Source organism: Mustela putorius, unplaced genomic scaffold (genome assembly GCF_011764305.1).
Source record: "Mustela putorius furo isolate JIRA1106 unplaced genomic scaffold, ASM1176430v1.1 tig00003899_pilon_pilon_pilon, whole genome shotgun sequence".
Classification (NCBI taxonomy): Eukaryota; Metazoa; Chordata; class Mammalia; order Carnivora; family Mustelidae; genus Mustela; species Mustela putorius.
The window spans coordinates 13,246,406-13,266,901 of record NW_025422048.1 but is presented as its reverse complement, the minus strand read 5'-3'; the positions used below and the strand labels follow the sequence as shown (position 1 = coordinate 13,266,901).

The 20,496-nt window shown below is 39.7% G+C and overlaps 1 protein-coding gene across 6 annotated transcripts in view; it reads right to left on the bottom strand.

Moving 5' to 3' along the window:
* The window catches only part of FGF13 (fibroblast growth factor 13), a 491,770-nt gene that overhangs the window by 73,499 nt on the left and 397,775 nt on the right, over window positions 1-20,496 (bottom strand). The gene's annotated exons all lie outside the window — the stretch shown is intronic.

Sequence of the window (20,496 nt, the reverse complement as noted above, 5' to 3'; positions counted from 1 at the left end):
TTGGGCACTGGGAGAAGATGGAATCTAGCATGACTTTCAACTCAGTTATGTGTTTTCCTTTTTTAAAAAACAAAAGTGAATTTTGAAGCAAACAACAGATAAGATCTGTACACAGCCTAGTCTGTGCGCTTTGAACAATAACTTCTTAGAGTGACATTTTATGAAAACATTGCCCCCTTTCTCACTAAAATTAAATGACTATAAATCACTGCTTTATATCCTTCTGGGTTTCTCAGCCCAGGGAGCCCTTTAACACCAGGACCCAGACAGAGTCATATAATCTGGGGTTTTGGAGTGTGACGAGACCCCAAGGACACTTGGTACTTTATCTTCATCACTCCTTAGCAGAAGCAGGAAGTTTAAGCACTCCAGTTTGCTTGGTTCTTTTCATACCCGGAAAACTGGCTCTCCACACCATAAGATATTTCGTGCCATCTGCTTTCAGCTATGGGAAGCCTGAGTTCAGCCAAAGAGTGAAAAATATTGCACACAGTGTATTCAGTTACATGGTCTGAAGCCCAGGACTATGGTTTTGAGCTCGAGGATTTCTCTGGTATCCATTCGGACTGATTTGCTCTGGCTTGTCCCTTCTGACAAGCAGCTGTAAGTATAATCAACAGATTGAAATTGTTTAATAACTTCTCCTGCCACCACCGAGGACCTCGAGCAATTTGAGAACCTGATTTCATAACAGGGACCTTGATGCTCAATTAACAATGTCATTTTAGCAAAGAGACGTGAGGCAAGAGAAGTAAATGAGTTTTTCTGAGGCTACGCTGTTCACTCGTTCATTCAAAATTTACTGAGAATTCTCTGCTGTGCACTGAGTTAAAACCTAAAGGATGCAAAGGTACAAATGAGCTAGAATTTATTTATTGAGCGCTACCTCTATCGCCGGCAATAAGTACTTTATCCTGCTTTACTCACTTAATACTTACAACGTATCCCCATTTTACAGAGGAAGAAGCTGAGGCAAAAGAGAGGTAAATGAGTTCATGCAAGTAGTAAGACATAGAGCTGAGGGGACTCAAATCCATGCATTCTGACTTCATATCCCATGTCCCTGAAACTGCTCTCCTGGCCCCCTCCATCACCGCCCCTGGCTGCAAGTGGAGGATAAAGAGAAGGAAATAAAATAACTAAACCACAAGTGGGATTGAGCAGTATAAGATGGCGCCAAATGTCCAACGTGGGCGGGGCACTAAAAAAAAAAAAAAAGGCACAGCTAACTCTGTGGGGAGGGGGCACAGGAACTGGGAACCGCTTCAGAAAGAACCACCACCACCACCGCCGCCGCCACCAAATCGTCTCACCGAAGATGAATTTTGGAGGATGAGAAAGAGCTAGAAAGTTGGGGAACAAAATTGGGTAAAGCCAGACTTCCAACCTGGCTAAAAATTACTCTTGATGCTAAATTCTTAGCAGGCCATATGACTTTCCCTCAGCTGAGAACTTACAAAACCTTGCATTTTTACATCCCTCCACTTTATATCACTCAGCAACAAGTGGATCTCTTATCTCAACCGTTCTCCAGGAAACTACCTTTCTGGGAAATATTGATTATTGGTGTGGCCCTGAAGCATTTTGGGGATTGGGAGAGATAAGATGTGCTATGTGGATATTCTGATGGACATTCACGAGTTGTTTATTTCATGCTTGTAAACCAATTGTCTTCCCTTTCCCACTGATTGTGTTCAGTACGTATTGTGACTGGTGATGTTAAAGTGTACAGTAGTTTACTGATTTACAACCGCCATGGGCAGAGGGTTTAGTAGAAGTAATCCCCTTGGAAAGAGGCCAAACAAAGTGAAAATTCAACTGGCATGTATGCCACAGTGAGGCAAGCTATCTCCTGCAATGACTGGGGTGAACTTAGGGACCAGATATTTGCATGTGGGCAGTTATTAAATAATTTCATTATGGTGGTGATAAAATTTGAACCTAACAAATGACTTAAAGATGATAGAAAAATGACTGTCCAAGCCAGAAAATCCTAGTAGTTCAGATTGGAGAAGGACAACTAGGATTTGGTTGGTATTTGAATATACTAAAAACATATTTGAAGAATATTCCTACTTACTACATTCCTCTGTGGCCACTAAAAAACCCACACCTGCTTGCTCTGTCTCAATCTTAGTATCCTTTGGTCTGAAAAAATATATACTTTAAAGAATTGTTTAGGGAAACAACAGTGCCTTATTTCACTGTAAGAAGAACCAAACCAAAACAAATAATCCAATTAAAAGGTGGGCAGAAGACCTGAATAGACATTTTTCCAAAGAAGATGTACAGATGGCCAACAGATACGTGAAAAGATGCTCAGCATCACTAATCATCAGGGAAATGCAAATCCAAACCACAGTGAGATATCATTACCTCACTCCTGTCACAATGGTTAGTATCAAAAAGATAAGAAATAACAAGCGTTGGCAAGGATGTGGAGAGAATGGAAAACTTGTACACTATTGGTGGGAATGTAAGCTGGCACAGAAGAAAACAGTACAGATGTTACCAAAAAAAATTTTTAACAGAAATACCATACAAAAAAGTAATTCCTCTTCTGGGTATTTACCAATGAAAACAGGAACACTAATTTCAAAAGATATATGTGCCACTATGTTCATTGTAGCACCACATTCAATGGCCAAGACATGGAAGCAACCCAAGTATCCATCAATGGATGAATGGGTGAAGAAGATCACACACACACACACACACACACACACACTGGATTATTACTAAGCTGTAAAAAGAATGAAATAGCACCATTTGAGACAACGTGGATGGACCTAGATGGTATTTTCCTGAGTGCAATGAGTCAGAGAAGACAAGTACCAAATGATTTCACTCATAAGTGAAATCTAAAACCAACCAACCAACCAACCAACCAACCAACCAACAGAAACAGACTCATAAATACAGAGAACAAATTGGTAGTTGCCAGAGGGGAGGGCATTAGGGGAATGGATGTAAAAGGAAAAGGGAATTAAGAGATACAAACTTGCTGGGGTGCATGGGTGGCTCAGTGGGTTAAAGCTTCTGCCTTCAGCTCAGGTCATGGACTTGGGGTCCTGGGATCGAGCCCCACATTGGGCTCTCTGCTCAGTAGGGAGCCTGCTTCCTCCTCTCTCTCTGCCTGCCTGCCTACTTGTGATCTCTATCTGTCAAATAAAATCTTTAAAAAAAAAAAGAGATACAAACTTGCAATTATAAAATAAATAGATAACAGGGATGAAAAGTACAGCATAGGAAATCTAGTCAATCATACTGTAATAACTTTATGTGGTGACTGATGCTAATTACCCTTATCGTGGTGAGCATTTTATAATGTAAATAACTGTTGAATCACTATGTTATTTACCTGAAACTAATATAATATTTATATCACCTACATTTAAAAAAAAATAACCAAACCAACACACTGTGCGCAAATGTGTGTGTGTGTGTGTGTGTGTGTGTGTGTGTACACATACTCCGGGCAGGCCTCTGGCAATGCTGTAAAGCCAGCGCCTCAGCCCAGATGCCCACGGTCCTTGTGGGGCCCCACAGGAATCTGCTCTTCCACATAAAACCCTAGGATCCAGGCTGTCCTAATTCTTCTTCATTAAAATTATCCTTTCCTATGTCCCATCCCCGGGTCACTGCTTTCCAAGATGACAGACAGTTGATCAGATACTCTCATCAGAGCTGGGATAAGTTCCAGTATCTCTGCATGACCCCTCCCCTTTACCCCCAATGGGTTCATTCTGATGGGGATTTTATGGAGGCACAATTATACTAACAAAAGGGTGCCTCTAAGGGTGACATTTTAAATGGCAGAAAAGGCTGCAGGAGTAGCTTTGAGGAAGCAAGAGCTTTGGAGAACACCTCAGTTTAAAATATGGACTCCGAAGAGATTATGCTGAGTGAAATAAGTCAAGCAGAGAGAGTCAACTATCATATGGTTTCACTTATTTGTGGAGCATAACAAATAACACGGAGGACATGGGGAGATGGAGAGGAGAAGGGAGTTGGGGGAAATTGGATGGGGAGGTGAACCATGAGAGACTGTGGACTCTGAAAAACAATCTGAGGGGTTTGAAGCAGTGGGGGGTGGGAGGTTGGGGGAGACAGGTGGTGGGTATTAGGGAGGGCACGGATTGCACAGAGCACTAGGTGTGGTGAAAAAATAATGATACTGTTAAGCTGAAAATAAAAAAAATTAAAAAATAAAATAAATAAAATATGGACTCCGAGAAACACGCCGAGGGTTTCAGAGGGGATGGGTTGGCCCAGTGGTGGGTATTGAGGAGGGCGGGGATTGCACGGAGCGCTGGGTGTTATACACAAACAATGAATCATGGAACACATCAAAAACGAATGATGTACTGCATGGTAACTAACATAACATAATAAAAAATAAATAAAAATAAAAGTTCCCTGCCGTTTTGTAGCACTGGTTCTGTGAATGTGTGTGCATGTGAGTGTCACACGGCGGAAATTAACTAGTCAGACACGCTCATTTAGCTCCGGTTCAATTTTTCCTTCTCTTCACACCCAAGATTCTTGAAAGTCTTTACCAACAACCCCATTTCCTTACTTCCATTTGCCACTCACTCTGATTTTATTATAATTATATGTATGTGTGTGTGTGTATATATATATATATATATATATATATATATATATATATTCCTAGTAATTCCTCTACATAGATTTCAATATCCCTTTTGAGATGGACAGCTAGTATTTGCTTGGTATTTAAATATGCTTAAAACATTAAAGATATTCCTACTCATCGTATGCCTCTTCAGTTGTGCACCTTCCCTCGTTCAATTATTTTTCTTCCATTCTAGAAGTTCACTGCCAACTCTTCATCTACTCCCTGTCCTTAAAGCTCTCTCCCTTCCCCAGTTCCTTCTCTTCATCTCTCTGTGCAGAATCTGGGTGCTTCACTTATCCCCACTCTGACCTTAGTCTATTGTTTGATTTTGTTTGATTTCATTGACAGACACACGTATACAATATTACTGATTATATTGAAGAAGTCATCAAAAAACCTCCCAAAAAACAAGAGCCCAGGGCCAGACGGCTTCCCAGGGGAATTCTATCAAGCATTTAAAGAAGAATTAATACCTATTCTCCCGAAACTGTTCCAAAAAATAGAAATGGAAGGAAAACTTCCAAACTCCTTTTATAAGGCCAACATTACCTTGATCCTGAAACCAAAGACCCTATCTAAAAGGAGAATTACAGACCAATATCCTTGATGAACACAGATGCAAAAATTCTCACCAAGATACTAGCCAATAGGATCCAACAGTACATTAAAAGGATTATTCACCATGACCAAGTGGCATTTATTCCTGGGCTGCAAGGTTCATTCAACATCCACAAATCAATCAGTGGGATACAATACATTAATATATTACTGGTTACATGATAATATATGACATGTTAGAAATTATATACATACATGCACACATGTGCATATATATACATACTTAATTCTTACAATGGTTTTTTTTAATCTTTTCTAATATGTCTGCTATTCTTTTCATGACGTGTTGTTCATACCTTATGGATTCTAGACCTTCCTTTATTTTACTGAACGTTTTGAAGGTACTTAAGCTAAAGTCTCTTTTATACTGCCTTATTATACAACTTTTCTGGAACCTGGATTACTCTGCTTATTGTTGCTGCTGACCCTCCCTGCAGTGGTTGATTTCTCTTCTTGCTCTGTCCACTGGACTGTGGACTCGCCTTTAGCGTGAGAGCTGTTTTCTGTAGAAGTCCTTCGTGAGCTCTGGATAGCAGAGTTATCTACTTCTACCGCTCCATGTTCTTTCTCTGCCAGCACGCTATGGATGCCACTGGATGAAGGTCAGTTTTTAATTCCCCAGCTTTTTAATACAAATTAAGATGTGGGATTCCAATTTCTTGTCCTCTAGGCCCAGAATGAACACTCTGCTTATATTCTGTGACCCTAGGCCTTGAGTCCTAATGTATCACCAACTGTACAGGATGTCCTGGCTCCTTGCTTTATAGAGGAAGCTAAGGGCTCAGTGTCAGGGCTGTGACTTCACCTTAAGCCCCAGGGCGTACATCCATTTCTGATACTCTTGATGGCCATTCAGTTCCAACTGTGACACTTTGCTTCAGCTTTAAACTGCCGCCTTGTCTCTATGACCAGGAAATTTCCCTTTTTTGTTTTTTTATTTTTGTGTGTGTGTGTATTGTCAGACTTAAGATAGTATTTTATTCACTATTTCTTTTTTTAAAAAAATATTTTATTTATTTATTTGACAGACAGAGATCACAAGTAGGCAGAGAGGCAGTCAGTTATCCACTATTTCTATGTCTTTATGGAAGGTTAGGGGTTCCTGCCATACCTTAATTCAATGCATTGACCAGAAGTCCCTATTTGACCTACTTCTACCATGACACTAAAATTGCTTTTACTAAGATGATCAAAAGCCTTGTTGTCCCAACTGATGACGGCTTCTCAGTCATTACCTCCCACAACCTTTCAGCTGTATTGCATACTATAGGCTATTGTGTTTTGGACACTTTTCCATAGACTTCTCCCAGACTACATTCTCCTGATATTCCTCCTGCCTGTCTTTGTGCCTTCTTGGTTTTCTTTTCCTCTTACTGACAATTTGAGTTCCTTAGGATTCTAGCCTATGTCCTCTAATTTTCTTCCCTATTCTTCTCTTTCTAAGTATTTATTCTTCATTCATCCCTTCAACAAATGTCCTTTGAGCATTTGTTCTGTGCCAGGCTGAGTTACAGGCATTTAGCAGTGAACAAGGAAGGTCTCTAGAAGAGGATGACATTTGTGGACTCTTGAAATATGATAATGACCTAGCCTCGTGAATAGTGCAGGAAATCACTACTTTTTCTACTGTAACAACTCTAAAAATCTCCAGTGCTCGTGATGGGGTTCAGACCATGCTACCCCCAAATATGGCACTTTGGCGTATTGAATATTTAAAGTTAAAGGAGTTTGAGAAAACAGCGGAAGCAGAAAGAAAGGTCGTTGTGATCTTCCTTCCTCCCTTCTCCCCTGATACAGGCCATAAACCCCTCATGTGAAAAGTGACCTCTTTGCACCTGCAGGAAACAAGCATCATATCTCCAAAGACAAGCGACACCAGGAAGAATGCCGACAGGGCTTGCTAAGTTGCCCCTGGTTTACTACATTTACCTCATACTCTTTGGCATATCGTAATTCTACCTGACTGCCCAGTCTTCATCAAACCTAGTATAAAAAGACTCAGGTCTAATTGTTCAGGTCTTCATTTCTTTTTAAAGACTCCTATGTCATGTGAAACTTGTATGAATTTTTTTTTTGTTTTTCTCTTGGTAGTTTGTCTTTTGTTAGTCTAATTTTCAGATCCAGGCAGGGACTCTAAGTGGGCATAGGAAACTTTTTCCTCCCCTACTCTTTTATTGGCTCACACAACTCCTCTGAAGTCTATATATGGATACTTTTACCCAGATGGCACTCAAGACCTCAGACTCAACAAATCCAAAGTTGAACTCTTCTCCCCAAATTGATTCTTCTTCTCTTATTTCATAAGGCTACTAAGTTTTTTTCTTCTATCATGATTCTTTCTGGATTCATTCACCATCTCACCCAAGATAGAGATTTGAACATTATCCTGAAGTCTTCCTTCCACAACCTCACATCTAAGGAATAAGTGAGTAGTGCATGTTCTACTTTCTTAATATTGTTTCTAAATTCCTATTGTTATTTGTATTTGTACCTATGCCTATTTCATTTCCTGCCTGAATTTCACCACAGCCTCCTCTGTGGCCTGTGATCAGACTACTTTGCTCACTGCTACAATTCTAACAGACAAATCTGATCATGTTGTTAACAAGTCTCAGTGGCTCTCCACATAGAAGCCCTCCACAATCTGTCCCCAGACTTCACTGTTACCCTTACTTCCTGCCTCAGACACACTGTATTTCAGACATAGCAAAGTACTTACCTTCCCCAAAACAACCCCCTCCAGCCCGCTAGCCACTCCAAATGCTGTATCTTTGAAAACTCCACTCCCTCCTCCTCGGCAAACCCTCCAGGATTTATCTCTGGCATCATCTCCTCTGGGAAACCTTCCCTAACAATCCCCATGTAAAGAGAGTTTCCTCTTCTCTGCTCTGTAGGATCCTATGCATATAGTTATTATGGCATTTATGCTATTTATTTCTGTCGACTTGTCTGTCACGCCCACCAAACAGAGAACTCCCTGAGACAGGGACTGGGACTTCATCTCTGGATCCCCACATCTAGACAGAGTAGGGACTCAAAAAACAATAGTTCCATGGCTAAATGAATTCCCTAACTCTTCCTTCTCCATTTAGAATGCAGAGAGTAGGCACCTAGAGCAATGAAATGAAGGACAGGTCTATTTTGAAAAAGTAGGTTCTTGCGCAACTCATGGTGGAGGGTGGCCGTGTTTTAATTATAAATAGAACTATGTCATTCAGTCATTGAACTAGGAACAGGGAGCTACTGGATCCTTGTGAAAGGGAATGTTAAACAGGTTAGTAATGAGAGTGGCCCCTATTTGGGTCAATAAAATAATTCTTTAGAAGTCTACAATAATTTAGGGTTTGACAGAGTATTTCTACAACAACCATTGTCTTATTTGATCTGCATGGGAACCTGTGAGGTAGCCAGAATGGGTTTCAACTAGACACGTTTTACAGACAAGAAAACCATTTCTGACTGAGAGGTCATGGTTTGCCTTCCATCACAAAACTAATTTATTTATTGATCAGTTTATCCCCTACCTCATTCCAAAGAGGGATTGCAGTTGCCTACAAAAAGATGTACAGGAAAATAAGATTGGGAAGCCAAGAAAAGGTTATCAGCATGAAGAAAGACGAGTCAGACGCTAGAGACAGCCAGCAGGGTTTCAAACCCCAGGTCCCATTAGGCTGTCTCCAGAAGCTTTTGAACCACTGGGTGGTGATCCACAGGAGTTTTGTTTGCATTAAAAAAAAAAAAAAAAGCACCTACAATTTTGACATCACAAAGCAAGTAGCCTGGTATCTATTAGAATATTCTCCCATCAAATATAAACACTAAAAATTAAAGCCAAACTTGAGTCACTGCAATTATCCTGCTTGGACTAGAAAGCTAATCAAGCAACAGACAGAGACAAGGTGAAATAAGCTGAGACCACAAAGAAAATTGGTCCATGATAGGGCAGGGGCTGGGGCTTGTTCTGCAGAGCTACATAAATATTAAAAAGTCAACTAGATCAAGAGGTGACTCGGTTTCGGAGATAAACTCATTCAGTTTTGATCACATCGTGTTTTATAGACATCCACCTGCTCCCAGATTTTGATGAGAGTTTAAATAATCCTGCGGCTTTGCTTGCCTCCTATGCCTCACCCAGACTCACTGTTACCATTTTCCTCAGTGTTTTACTGAAATTGAGAATGATAATACCTATAAAGCCTCTCCCCAGCTGACATTTCTGAGTCTCTTCCCCAGCACAAACAAAATTAGAAAATGGAAAATATAACCTTTCTTGTCCTGTAGTTTCTTTACAAGATATAAAATGGAAACATAGTCTCTATTCAAGAATCATAACCAACTAGCAGGATTAATAATCATGATAATCACAGCAGCCAACACTGTTTGAGCATTTACTCTGGGCTAGGCACTGTTTTAAACATTTTACATATGTTTACTTATTTAATTCTCACCACAATCTCATGAGGTAGGAACTATTATTATCTCCAAGTTATAGATGAAGACAATGAAGTTTACTGAGGTTAAAAGTTTGCCTAAGGTCATACAGCTAGTGCGTGGCGGACCTGGGCTACCAATCCAGATAAACCTGCCAAATGCAGACATGCAAATATTCCTAATTTATAGTTGTTCAGTCAAAAAGATGGATTATATATTTTGCTTTCTGTTGTTTACATCATTGCCAATTAACATTCCAGTAGTGCAGGCTCAGGGAAACTGAAGACAGTACTAAACTTCTAGAAAGTTCCTTCCATGAATTCCATCAAAAAGTGGGAACACTTCTCAGTCTTTTTCCCCTCAACGCTCATTGCAGTGATTTCTATCATGCTCTATAGCATTCAAATCACTTCTTCACATGTATATAGCTAACCCTGGTGTTGCCATGGAGATTTAAATCAATGCCACGGGCTGGGGCCTAATTTGCATATTCTGCTGATTAGCAGGGGCACTTGGTAATCCCTCCCATCTGCTTGCATGACTAATCTCACGTGTTGGCAATGTATGGGATTCAAGATGTTAGGAACTGATCCTCTCAGGTTATTTAACACTTCAGTTCTGTTCAGTAACAGCTTAATTAAACCTTGAGGGGGAAAAAAAGGTCAACAGACAAATAAAATTAAATCTTTTAGGAAATTAGCTAATGAGAAGGGGAAGTTAGAATTCACTGCTGCAAGGAAGAGCAAAGAATATTATAATATAAAACAATAAAAATGGGACATTTCATTCTAGGTTTTCAGGAGTTGAACATCCCAACCAACCATCATTTATGAAGTCTTCTCTGTGCCTGGCGGTGCGTTAGGTGCTTTCACAGGTGTCATTTCATTTTGTTTTCACAGTAATCCTACGAGGCCAGGAGAAGAGAGGTTGAGTCATATGCTCAGATTCAGACACATCAAGGAGCACTATCTGAACAAAGCTGGACCACCCAAATGTGTCTGACTCCTTCCACACCACTGGAGTGGGACTTGGAGATGGAGCTCACTTTCTATCCAATATCTCAATTCTCTAGGGGACAGAAACAGGGCCAAGGAAGACAAGCTGCAGGGAAACGGATTAGGGCTCACTCTGACGAAGCCATATCTAGCCATGGGGATTGTCCCCAAATGGATAGAATACATTATTTTGGGAGGTGATCAAGGCCCTGTCATTGGAAGTGTCCGCACAGGGAATGGGGGCTCAGAAAGCTCTGGTAAAGACCTAATCAGATGTTACAGAAGAGATTCTCGAAAGTTGGCCAAGAGTACTTACAGGGTTAGGGCCTGGGGTTGGTCATAATGTGTTAAGGTGGAAATTTTAAGCACAGTCCTTACAAATTCAGATCAGATTTTATAAACTAGATGAGTTGCTAGAATAGTTAATGGTCTTCTCTTTGGGACACATGAGTTATGTGGAATTACTGTCAAAACAGTCTGAGCTAAAAAATAAAACACCAAGAGACTGTCCCAGAGCAGAGGAGAATAAGATGTGACAATTACACATGATATGATATCCTGGATGGGACCCTGGGAGGGAATAAGAACATTAGTGGAAAAATTAGTGAAATTCAAATTAAGTCTGGGGTTGGACAATAATATGCCAGTGTTGGTTTCTTAGTTTTGACAAGTGTACCATTGTGATTTAAGATGTTGATGCTGGGCACAACCAGATGAAGCATATATGGGAACTTTCTGTACTATCTTTGCAACTTTTCTGTAAATCTAAAATTATTCCCCCAATTTTAAATTTGATCAAAAAACAGCTTGAGTTTTATTTGTCTTACACATCATGGCTGGCTTTGGTTTATCTATCTTGTGAGTAATAGTTCAATATGTTTTGCAACTTGAGGTTTGGTTTGTTTCTCGCCTTGATTTAGAAAACATCTCAGAGGTCTCTGAGTCAGAAGAGTTTCTATTTAACCCAAACTATGGGGAAATAAGGAATAGAATTTGATGGGGTTAGAAAAGATGTGTCAAAAATGAGACCTCTTTTCACGCATTTTTTTCTGATTTTATAATTTCCTGAGCTAAGGGGACCCTTTTGAACCCACAAATGTTACCAGTGTACCAACCCACAAATGTTACCAAATGTACCAACAGGACAGCGAAAAGATTACTGCTGAGTCTGGAGGGGGAAGCATACACACCCTCTGTCACTGCTACCAGCAAAGCAACAAATAATGACTGGCAAAGCCCATGATATGATTATTCACCAGGAGATAGAGCTCCTGGAATCCAACTACCGGAGCATAGGAGGTTAACACAGGTCAGGGATAGCTCCTGGAGGTCTTACTGAATCAGAAACTGTTCCTTAGACATTTTGTTCCTCAAAATGTTGAAAATAGAGCTACCCTACGACCCAACAATTGCATTAGTGGATATTTACCCTAGGATACAAATGCGGTGATCCTAAGGGGCACCTGCACCCCAATGTTTACAGCAGCAATGTCCACAATAGCCAAACTAAGGAAAGAGCCTAGATGTCCATCAACAGATGAATGGATAAAGAAGATGTGGTGTACACACACACACACACACACACACACACACACACACAGTGGAATACTATGCAGCCATCAAAAGAAATGAAATCTTGCCATTTGCAATTACGTGGATGGAACCAGAGGGTATTATGCTGAACAAAATAAGTCAGTCAGAGAAAGACAATTATCATATGATCTCCCTGGTATGAGGAATTTGAGAGGCAAAGTGGGGGGTTATGGGGGGAAGAGAGAGGAAAAATGAAACAAGATGGAACCAGGGAGGGAGACAAAGCATAAGAGACTCTTAATCTCAGGAAACAAACTGAGAGTTGCTGGGGAGGGAGAGGGTGACTGGGTGATGGACATTGGGGAGGGTGTGTGCTATGGTGAGTGCTATGAATTGTGTAAAACTGATGATTCACAGACCTGTACCCCTGAAATAAATAATACATTTTATATTAATAAAAAATGAAATAAATGCTTGGATAAAGGATCACCTGGGCAGAAAAAAAAAGAAACCACACTCTTGTTCTTCCTAAGCTGTACCGTTAAATTTCTTAGCGTGAAGACTGCCAGCTCCAGGAATTTCAAGTCTTCACCTCTTTAGAGGAGGTGGCTGCAGATGGTGTTTGTGATTGCAGCAAAGGAGATGCCATTTAGGGCAGAGAATATTGATACTATAATGGCTTCTTCCCTAACTAAGGGTATTTTGGCACACATTTCCACTGATACTTGCTTTGACGTGCCCAGGAAGCTTGAGGCTCCTTTTCTCCTCCCCGCAAAAATATTGATATTATTAGCAATGGACAAAGCATGACTTTGCATTTGCAGAAGTAAGGACTCGGCATTGCGGTAAGGTAACTTTTGTTTTGGGTTCCCACGTGGTAACTAGAAATGATATTTAGTTGTGTCCAAGGTAATCTGTCATTTCCACTTTTCTTTTTTTTCATTTCCAATTTTCAAACCATAGCTTTGAGGGGTGCCTGGCTGCCTCAGATGGTGGAGCACACCACTCTTGATCTTGGAGTCACGATTTTGAGTTCCATGTTGGTGATAGAGTTTACTTAAACACACACACACACACACACACACACACACACACACCCCCAGAATGATGGAAACAAGAATCCTGGGTTCAAGTCTCAGTTATCCTACTAATCAACCCTAGGACTTTAGGAAAACTCTGTCTGTACTTCAGGCTTCTATTCCCTCATCTATAAAATAAGAGACTTATGCATACAAAACCTCCTAGAATTTCATTAATCCACAACTAACCCGAAAACAATGGTTGTAGGAATTTATCACGTAGTCACAGAATTTTTGTCTACCATATTCAGTTGTTCTGTCGAATTGCAAAAGTCGGGAAGAAAGGGGCAGGCCCTCCACTTAATGCAGAAGACAGTGGGCCGAGTGGCAGAATGGCTAGCAGCATGGGCTCTGCAACCAGAAACTTCATTCCATAGCACGTTAGATGTGTGACTTTAAACACTTTTTTTTCTTTTTTGTCAGAGAGAGTGAGCACAGGCAGACAGAGTGGCAGGCAGAGGCAGAAACAGGCTTCTTGCTGAGCAAGGAGCCCAATGTGGGACTCGATCCCAGGACGCTAGGATCATGACCTGAGGCGAAGGCAGCCGCTCAACCAACTGAGCCACCCAGGCGTCCCGATGTGTGACTTTAGAAAGCCAAGCACCTCTCTGTTCCGCAGCTTCCTCAACTGTAAGATGAAAATAACTATGGTACCTAGCTCCTAGGGTGATGGTGAGAACTAAACGAGTTCATTTTATAAAGAGCTCAGCATGAATACACACATACGGTACACACACAATAAGTGGCTGTTGCAATTTCCCGTCTTCATCTCGTGGCTGTATATTATTAAAGCCAGCTTTATCTGCACACCTATCTTAACAAAATCAGCCAGAACCTCCCATATCTGCTGTAGACCAACAGAAGTGACTGATAGTAGTTGACACCTCCCACGGTTTCCCATCCTCTGAGCCCGCCCTGGTCTGGGCTGTCAGGAATGGAAGAGAATCATAGCAAATACGTACACTGCACTGAACACTGGCCCTTCGCATGTATTAATTAATTCAATCCTACTGATGAGGTGGGTGCTATAATAATCGCTCAGTTTTGGATGATAAAATTGAGGGCTAGGGAGGTTGAGCAACCTGCCTAAGTGGTGACTAGTACATATCAGAGGCAGGATTTGGACTTGACCAGTCTGGTTCCAGAATCCCTGCTTTTAACACTATACCTTGTTGCCAAATAATAATAACTCGAGCTTGCTAAATGCCTACTAAGTGCCATATGATTACAAACCTCATCTCTAATTCTCATGATAACCCTGCACGGAAGGCATTATGCTTACCTCCATTTTTACAAAGGTAGAAAAGGATACTCAGAAAGAGTACGTACTTTGTCCAACATCATAGAGCCAAGGAGCACTAACATCTGTCTCCGTAATCTGTGTTCTGTCCACTCCTCTTAACAAGAATGAGATTCATGCTTTGTTTTGTTTTTTTAACTCAGAGGCTTTCCAGTGGGAGATGAAGGCAAATTTTACTCAGTGTCAAATTTCTGGAAGAAGGGGATAACTGCAATACCAACGTTCTCTCTGGGAAATATGCAGAGCGCTCTCATTAATGAGGCCCAGGAAGCAGTAGCCTTCAGTGGGGCCCCCTGGTGCTGGTCCAGGTCCCACGGCTGCTGGGGAGATCTGTAGATTTCTCCAACAAGAAGATTTTCTCTTACATAAAGGGAAAGAGTTACTGAAGCACATAAAGAAAGCTTTCATATAAAATTCAAATGTGTTCAACCTTCCCAAGAATGAATCTTAAGTGAACAAAATAACATTCTGACTAAAGCCCATAATCACATCACTTTTTACATGATGAAATACAATGAGATGCATGGAAGAAATAACTGTGGAACAAATTCACCCTCTTAAATTCTATGGGAGAACAATTCTCCTTGATTACCCTAAAAATGCATAGGATATCAGAGAAACCAGTACATTTTTTGGTGATCTACTAAGAAAATGTACCTAGGAAAATGTGTAATGAAGCTAATGATGGCTATTTCCTCCTCTTTAGATGTTTGGAAGCTTAGCCCACAAAGAATGCTCCAGAAGGCGTTACGGTGAACAACAAAGAATTGGAAAAAAATATGTAAGTTTTGTGGTGTTTATGCTATTGCCATTGGATGTTACTCACATATAACTTCTTATTTTCATTTTGTGTGAAAAGGAAAGTCTCTCAGCTTCAACAAGGCCATAAGAATAAGTAGGAAGAGAATACAGATGGGAAAACTTACATTTTAACCATAACTGTAACTTTTACTTGCCCAGTATTTTAATATTCTGTTATCCTTTCCAAAGCTGCAGTTAGTAAAAACTGAAGAAAAAATGTATGAATTCATTCTCCATTGAGGAACCTTATATTTAGTGAAATATGGACACACACATATGAAATAAAAGCCTTTTATGAATAATAACCCATCATGCAATGGCTTATTGCTTACACTCCATTCTAAGATGATATAATTTTTGTAGTGTTCCTGTTTTGGCACTCCGGGTTATAATTCCAGGTTCTCCGAAATTTCAGAGAGGAGTCAATCTCTCATCTAGTATTTAAGTGTGGGTAGACAGAGACCATGTCTTCCGCTTCACATATTCCCAAATACTCCGTCTCTTGAGCCATGGTCCCTTGACTCTTCAAAGATCTTTCACTGAAAATTTACCACAGAAAAACTCTGACCTCCAAAGTGGAGAGTGCTGAAGTAGGCTGTATGTGTCATTATCACTTTAGTCCAGTGTGCACAGAATTCTGGAGTGTTGTATGGATGTTGGATATTTTAATAACATTATATTGAACTCTATTACTTCGACAACAATGGCACTCAAGCACAAATCTAAGACAGGATGGTAAACAAAGCTCAGAAAGTTTGAATGCGAGCTCCTTTTCACACTCCAGGCTTCACAATGAGTAGGAGTGGTCATCCGCCATTGGAGGAGGGTCAGGAAAGCCCTCAAGATGAAGTGCGTAGGGCAGTGAGGGCAGAGTAACAACTGAGAGAAACCCCACTGGTGTTGAGTCCATGGAGAACATCGAGTACCACCCAGAGGTCTTCTACTGCTGTGGTGGGCAGGAGATTAAAAAGAGAACGTCCATTCCTACAGGGGTCCAGGCTACAGAACCTGTCAAAGTATGGGGTTAAGGAAGGAGAACAGACACCAACTATCCCTAGGTACTCAAACTGAAAGCCCTCCTGAGGAGAAGGTTCTGTTCCTGTTCTTAAATAAAGTGAAGCTCATCATGGGTTAAATAGAGCTAAAATGACAATGAAGCACAGATCCAGATCTAATGGTAGATTAATCTCAAACCAAGTGCTCATGGCCTACTCGATGAAAAGGTGTTCCCATTTTGGACACTTATAATTTACCTCATTTTCTGTTCTTTTATACATAGTGGCTTGTATTCCAACAGAAATTATATGAACAAAACACTTAAAAAAGGAAGAAATTAGAAAACAGTCTTATGAGATAGAGTCAATAGAATCAATTCCAGCGGTGGCTGGAATTATCCCTTCATCAAACAAGGACTTCAAAAGTGAACTTCAAAATCGTCCAAAATATTTTAAAAGATCTAGTGGAAAAAGTAAATAACATGCATGAATGGACATAGAACCTCAGCATTGAGATGGAAGCTCTAAATAGGAAAAAAAAAAAAAAAAAAAAAAAAACAACCTAGAAGAGCCAGGAATGAAATGGAGAATATCGGAGATGATGAATTTGTTTGCATGGCTTATCAGGTGACTGGATATAGCAGAGAATAAAATTTCTGACTTGGATACATTTGGATATAAAGTATCCAAAAATAGGGGCATCTGGGTGGCTCAGTCCGTTAAGTGCCCAACTCTTGGTTTTGGTTATGATCTCAGGGTCCTGGGATCAAATCCCATGTCAGGTGCCTCACATTTGGCATGGAGTCCGCTTGAGATTCTCTGCCTCTCCCTCTGCCTCCCCTGTGCCCCACTTGTGTGCTCTTTCTCTCTAAAATAAATAAGTAAAACCTTAAAAAGAAAAGAAAGGATCTAAAAAGAAACAGAATGAAATAAAGCAGTAAAAAAAAAAAAAAAAAAAAAAAAAAAAAAAAAAAAAAACCTAGAACAGAGTAAGATCTATGGGACAACAACAAACCATCTGATGTAAGTAATTAGGGTCCCTAGAGGAGAAGAACAAGAGAAATGAGCAGAAGAAATGTGTGAGAGAATAATGGCCAACAGGTTTTCAAAATTTATGAAAGTCAACCTTAAATAGCTAAGAAGCTCAGAGAATACCAAGCAAGATTGATAAAACAAACAAAACCCAGCTAGGCATCATAGTCAAACTATTAAAAAAAAAAACAGAGATGAAGAGACAATCCTGAAAGCATCCAGAGAAAACAGAAATACTACATACAGTGGAACAACGGTTAAGAACCATATATAACTTCTCATCAGAAACAACGAGGGACAGAAGACAATAGACTATCATCTCATCTGCTGAAAGCAAATAGACTCTGTCAAAGCTGAATTACATACCCTGCAAAAAATGCTCTTCAAAGAGGAAGGTGAAATAAAGAAATATTTAGGGAAATAAAAGCTGAAAGAATTTTTATCCAGCAGATATGCACCACAAGAAACGGTCAAAAAAAAAAAAGCTATTACTGAAGTAAAATTATACTGCACAGAAATCTAATTCTGCAGGAAGAAATAAAAAAAAACAGCAGAAGGAATAAATATATTGGTAAGTATAAAGGATCATTACTTTAAAAAATAGCATTGTGTGTTTATGTGTGCATGCATATAGAAATCACATCATAGACAAATTACTGTTTATAGTAAAATTAAAAATAAAGTAACATGGGGGACAGCACATACAGAATAAAATATATGAGAAAACGACAATAAAGGTTGTGAATGGGATAATTGGAAGAACAATGCTGGAAATTTCTGAGCTTGCTTGTGAATAGAATATATATTCAAAGTAGCAAAGGTAAAGATGCACAATGTAATCTTGTGAAACCACTAAAAACAATACAAAGAATGTAGTATGAAAAAAATATCTGATTCACACCAAACATGCTGTGAAAGAGGAACAGGGTCACAGAGAATACTGGACACATTGAAACCAAGGACTAAAATGAAAGACTTAAATTTAAACACATCAGTAATTATGATTTAAACATGAATGGTGCGAAAACCTTAAATAAAAGGCAGAATTTGGGGACTGGAAGGAAAGGCTCAATTACGTAGACACCAGAAACACACTTTAAACAGAAAGACACAAAGAGGAAGAATGTCAAAAGATGGAAATTATACATATTGCAAACACTAAGCCTAACAAAGATGGTGTGGCTCTGCTAATATCAGATAAGGTAGACTTAGAGGTGATGAATATCGCTGGAGGTAAAGAAGAAAACTTCACAATTATAATAGTCAACTTATCAAAAATATAAATTCCTGTATGATTGCACTTACTAACAAACGGACTACATACTCGAAGCAAAAAAATTGATACTAATAAAAGAAGACTGAGATAAATGCATGGTCATAGTTGGCGGTTTCAATACTTATCTCTAAGGCATTGACAGAATATGGAGACAAAAATGTCAGAATATAGACTTGAACAAAACTATCAATCCATTTGACCTGATATAGATATGCAGAACACTGCACTAACCAACAGCAGAAAACACATTCTCCTCCAGGGTACCTAGATGATTCACCACGCAGACTATAAGCTCAGCCATAACCCAAGTTTAAATCAATTTCTGAGGGTCAAAATCAAACAGAATATGTTCCCGGACTGCAAAAATACCAAGTTTGAAATCAACATCAAGAATATAAATAGACCATCTCCCCAAATTTGGAAATCAAATACCACACATTTAAATAAGTCATGGGTAAAAGAAAAAAATCTACAAAAGAAGTTAGAAAATATTTTGTATTGAATGATAATTAAAGTATGGTGTATAAAAAATTGAAATGAATCTAAAGCCATCTTATAGGGAATTGTATAGCTTTTAATGCCTTTATTTAAAAATAAGAACGTCACTTTTTTTGATGTGTTGTATCACATTGACTGATTTGCGGATGTTGAACCAACCTTGCAGCCCTGGAATAAATCCCACTTGGTCGTGGTGAATAATCTTTTTAATGTACTGTTGAATCCTATTGGCTAGTATTTTGTTGAGTATTTTCGCATCTGTGTTCATCAAGGATATTGGTCTATAGCTCTCTTTTTTGGTGGGATCCTTGTCTGGTTTTGGGATCAAGGTGATGCTGGCCTCATAAAATGAGTTTGGAAGTTTTCCTTCCATTTCTATTTTTTGGAACAGAACCTAGATGTCCATCAACAGATGAATGGATCAAGAAGATGTGGTATATATACACAATGGAATACTATGCAGCCATCAAAAGAAATGAAATCTTGCCATTTGCGACAACATGGATGGAACTAGAGCGTATCATGCTTAGCGAAATAAGTCAGGCGGAGAAAGACAACTATCATATGATCTCCCTGATATGAGGAAGTGGTGTTGCAACATGGGGGCTTAAGTGGGTACGAGAAGAATCAATGAAAGAAGATGGGATTGGGAGGGAGACAAACCATAAGTGACTCTTAATCTCACAAAACAAACTGAGGGTTGCTGGGGGGAGGGGGTTTGGGAGAAGGGGGTGGTATTATGGACATTGGGGAGGGTATGTGCTTTGGTGAGTGCTGTGAAGTGTGTAAACCTGGTGATTCACAGACCTGTACCCCTGGGGATAAAAATATATGTTTATAAAAAATAAAAAATTATATTAAAAAAAATAAGAACGTCACAAAACAAATGACATTTCCAGCTTAAAAAACTAGAAAGGGAAGAAATAACTAAATCTCGAATAAGTAGGAGGAAGAATGTAATAAAAATGAAAAAGAGGGGGCGCCTGGGTGGCTCAGTGGGTTAAGCCTCTGCCTTCGGCTCAGGTCATGATCCCAGGGGCCTGGGATCGAGTCCCGCATTGGGCTCTCTGCTCAGCAGGGAGCCTGCTTCTCCTCATCTCTCTCTGTCTGTCTCTCTGCCTATTTGTGATCTCTCTCTCTGTCAAATAAATAAATAAAATCTTTAAAAAAAAATGAAAAAGAGAATCAATGATGGACAATAGGTAGAGATAATCACCAAACCCAAAAGTTGATTCTTTGGAAAATAAAATAAAATTTTTGAAACCACTAGCAATTCAGATCAAGAAAAAGGGAGAA